Source organism: Tarenaya hassleriana, unplaced genomic scaffold (genome assembly GCF_000463585.1).
Source record: "Tarenaya hassleriana unplaced genomic scaffold, ASM46358v1 Cleome151, whole genome shotgun sequence".
Classification (NCBI taxonomy): domain Eukaryota; kingdom Viridiplantae; phylum Streptophyta; class Magnoliopsida; order Brassicales; family Cleomaceae; genus Tarenaya; species Tarenaya hassleriana.
This window is the reverse complement of record NW_010964933.1, coordinates 18047-23144: the sequence shown is the minus strand read 5'-3', so window position 1 is coordinate 23144 and position 5098 is coordinate 18047.

Here is a 5098-nt window from a genome sequence, read left to right as displayed (position 1 = left end):
GCCAGGAATGCGACTTTTATGGAGCGATTGTCGTCTAGGCCATATAAACGAGAAACGCATACAGAAGCTTCATTCTGAAGGTCTTCTGGATTCTTTTGACTTTGAGTCTCTTGAATCTTGCGAGTCTTGTTTAATGGGCAAGATGACAAAGCATCCTTTCAAAGGGAAAGGACAAAGAGCGACAGAGTTATTGGTTCTGATACATAGTGATGTATGCGGACCAATGAGTTGTCCGGCTAGAGGAGGTTATCTGTATTTTGTTACGTTAACTGATGATTTCAGTCGATACTGTTATGTCTATTTGATGAGACATAAGTTTGAAACACTTGAAATGTTCAAGGCTTTCAGAAACGAAGTACAGAACCAGCTTGGCATGACGATCAAAACACTTCGATCCGATCGTGGTGGCGAGTATATGAGCCAAGAGTTCACTGACTATCTGATTGATTGTGGTATTGTATCACAATTAACTCCTCCTGGAACGCCACAATGGAACGGCGTGTCTGAACGGAGGAACCGAACACTGTTAGACATGGTTCGGTCTATGATGAGTCAGACAGATCTTCCGAAGTCTTTCTGGGGCTATGCTTTAGAGACCGCTGCGTACCTACTGAACAGGAGTCCATTGAAGTCGGCTGAAGCGACGCCATATGAGATATGGACGGGTAAGCGTCCCGCGTTATCGTTTGTCATAATTTGGGGTTGCGACGCTTACGTGAAGCGTCAGATGACTGATAAGTTATCCTCCAAATCTGATAAGTGTTTATTTGAAGGCTACCCTAAGGAAACTAAGGGTTACTACTTCTACATTCCGGCAGAGAACAAAGTGTTCATTGCCAGGAATGCGACTTTTATGGAGCGAGAGTTCGTCTCCAAAAGAGTCAGTGGGAGTAGGATCGAACTTGAGGAAGTTCGAGAGCAGCAAGTAGACGCTGAGCCGAGTGAACAAGTTGAAGAAGTTCAACCTGTTTCACTGCCCGCTGTGACTCAACCTTGTACGAGTGAAACTCGGAGATCAGGCAGGATTCGCCAAGAGCCAACGAGATATGGATTTCTCGTGACTGGGAATGAGGAACTCATGTTATTAGAACATGACGAGCCCACCACATACCCAGAGGCAATGGCGAGTCCGGACTCCGAAAAATGGCGCGAGGCTATGAAGTCCGAGATGCAATCCATGTCAGACAACCAAGTATGGACTCTGGTTGATGCATCTGAAGGGATAAAACCCATCGGATGCAAGTGGATCTTCAAGAAGAAGACCGACATGGATGGCAACGTGCACACGTATAAGGCACGACTTGTGGCGAAAGGATTCCGTCAAATTCATGGTATTGACTATGATGAGACCTTTTCGCCCGTAGTTATGCTGAAGTCCATCAGGATCCTACTTGCCATAGCCGCATATTACGACTATGAGATATGGCAAATGGATGTCAAGATCGCGTTCCTTAACGGGAACTTGACCGAGGATGTGTACATGACAAAACCCGCAGGTTTTGTCGATCCGAGGAACCCGAGGATGGTGTGCAAGTTTTAGAGGTCCATTTATGGACTGAAGCAGGCTTCGAGGAGCTAGAACCTTGGGATCGAAGAAAAGGCTCAGACGAAATCTCACAGCTCTCAGCGTACGCGTGGAATGTGATGCGACCTTGTAAACACATAAAACAATAGCACAAACCAAAGCGATGGATTCCAACACCTTGGAACTTGTCTGCTAGGACTAGAGATCTTGATCTCTCTTGTGTGCAAGGTTTTTGGAGGCTTGGGGTTTTATTTTTCTTCTTTTTTTTTCTTCTTCTTTTTCCTTCTTTTCAAACCCTAGAAGACATTCTCCTTATATAGACTTTCCAAAAATTCTAATTTGACAAGGAATAGATTACTAGGAATCCTAATCTAATTAGGTTTCCTAAACCTGTTAGAATTCTAATCTCATTAGGTTTCCTAGATGTAATAGAATTCTAATCTCATTAGGATTCCTATACATAATAGGATTCCTAATCCCATTAGGATTTCTATTCCAATTAGGAATCTCAATCCAATTAGGATTCCTAATCGGGATAATTTAGCACACGTACTTGTCCATCCCTATTGTGTGTGACCCTGTAGGCTCATTCGACATAGCAGTATAACCCGAAGTCCCTATTTCGGGTATACAAGTCATAGGCGGTCTCTAGCAAGACACTATGACTACCTATCTCGAATAGAGTTTGTTCGTGATCATATGAACGCCAGTGATGATTCCGGCTGATGATCCTTTTGTATCGCGATATCATATGTCGAACATAAGGCATGGACAAGCCACCTTATCTGATTCGACTGCTTTCTCGTTCACTGAGTTCGACTGTCTGAAATAGACGACGTTCGTCTATAGTGCGGCCACACATTTCTACAGTCTTGCTCACACGAGGGGCCCAGCGATATCTCTCTCTTTTACGAGAGGTACAAATCCCGTCTTGACTATCTACAATTCAGTACATGATTCGTTTCGTACCTGATACATGCCTTTATAGTCCTCCTGTTACGCAGGATGTTTGACGTAATCAAAGCACGCAACTTCTCATGTTGGATTCTGTAGATATCTCAGGTCTTAGGATCCAATCATGGAATCGTCGTTTGAGATTCAAGTCATGACGCTAGTCCATGTGACAATCTCATGCGGGTCAGTCCAGTATTCCGTTCTGCAACGAATACCTATGATTGTGATCGTATCCAATACCTATGATCATCTATGTGATCATCAATCACACATCATACTAGTCTTATTATGTCGTTATTCCCATAACGACATAAGACTAGGGAGTTTAGTATCATTCATAGATGATCATAGGTATTGGATACGATCACAATCATAGGTATTCGTTGCAGAACGGAATACTGGACTGACCCGCATGAGATTGTCACATGGACTAGCGTCATGACTTGAATCTCATACGACGATTCCATGATTGGATCCTAAGACCTGAGATATCTACAGAATCCAACATGAGGAGTTGCGTGCTTTGATTACGTCAAACGTCCTGCGTAACAGGAGGACTATAAAGGCGTGTATCAGGTACGAAACGAATCATGTACTGGATTGTAGATAGTCAAGACGGGATTTGTACCTCTCGTAAAAGAGAGAGATATCGTTGGGCCCCTCGTGTGAGCAAGACTGTAGAAATGTGTGGCCGCACTGTAGACGAACGTCGTCTATTTCAGACAGTCGAACTCAGTGAACGAGAAAGCAGTCGAATCAGATAAGGTGGCTTGTCCATGCCTTATGTTCGACATATGATATCGCGATACAATAGGATCATCAGTCGGAATCATCACTGGCTTTCGTATGATCACAAACAAACTCTATTCGAGATAGGTAGTCATAGTGTCTTGCTAGAGACCGCCTATGACTTGTATTTCCGGGATGGAGATTCTGCGTTTTACTGCTATTCCGGATGAGCCTATAGGGTCACACACAATAGGGATGGACAAGTACGTGTGCTAAATTATCCCGATTAGGAATCCTAATTGGATTGAGATTCCTAATTGTAATAGGAATCCTAATGGGATTAGGAATCCTATTATGTATAGGAATCCTAATGGGATTAGGAATCCTATTATGTATAGGAATCCTAATGGGATTAGGAATCCTATTATGTATAGGAATCCTAATGAGATTAGAATTCTATTACATCTAGGAAACCTAATGAGATTAGAATTCTAATAGGTTTAGGAAACCTAATTAGATTAGGATTCCTAGTAATCTATTCTTTGTCAAATTAGGATTTTGGAAAGTCTATATAAGGAGAATGTCTTCTAGGGTTTTAAAAAAAGGGAAGGAAAAAGAAGAAAAAAAAAAGAAGAAAAATAAAACCCTAAGCCTCCAAAAACCTTGCACACAAGAGAGATCGAGATCTCTAGTCCTAGCAGACAAGTTCCAAGGTGTTGGAATCCATCCCGACGTGTGGATACGTGTAGAGGGCGAGGTATTCTTCCTGCCTAGAGTGATCGGACGAACAGATCAATTGATACAGGCCCCGGATCGATTGAGGTAAGCTTCTAACGTTTCTATGATTCAATAGTAGCATGGTTCTAGGGTTTCATTAAAATTTTTGTTTTATATCCGCTGCGCAAACCCTAGAATAGATCTCTTAGGAATTAGATTCGCTCATGAGATCCCAGGAAACCCAACAGATATGATCAAACGAAGTCGGACCAGAAAACTGTTACGCGAGAGCGAAAACAGCCGGAACGGACGGACTCTAAGACCAGAACGGACGGTCTGGATGACCCAGACCGGACGGCCTGGCATCCCCAGACCGAATGGTCTCCGTTCCAGACCTCAAAAATTGTCCCGAGAGGCCCCGGGACAGCATGGGACCCCTGGACCGACCGGTCCACACCCTGGACCGACCGTTCTAGGGTACGGAACCCTTTTTCGGACGATTTTCGAATTTCGCGTGCGTTAGATGTGTGATTCAACGATATGAGTGACTCGTTGCGTGACTATATGGGGTAGTTTGCATGATGTTAAGCGGTAGATCGGTAAGGGGCCGAATACCGCGATACGCGTGATTGTATTGGGAAGATATGTACGTTGATTGCCATGTTTGTAGCTCACTCGTGCGACGAGTGCAGCATGATTGTGTTTATGATATAGTCGTGTGCGACACGACGACCAACGTCATGGACTTGACGGGCGTGCGAGACGCCCCTAGTCATGGACTTGACTAGGGCTATGGCAGAACCCTATAGTGGACTCCATACGGGTGTTGTGTTTATTGTGTCATGGACTTGACACGGCCAACGTCAAGGACTTGACGGGCGTATGAGACGCTCCTAGTCATGGACTTGACTAGGGTTATGGCTAAACCCTATGGGGGACTCCATACGGGTATGTTTGTATTTCCGTTGTGTCATGGACTTGACATCGGAGGTCACGCGAGTGACAGGCGCAGGAGACGCACGTAGTCGCATGTGATGCGATGGCCAACGTCACGCGAGTGACTGGCGTGTGTGATACGCTTCTAGTCATATTGATATGACTAGGATCTTTGGCTAACCCTATGATGCGATGCCATATGCGTATGATTGTGTTTGACATATTTGTGACTGATGT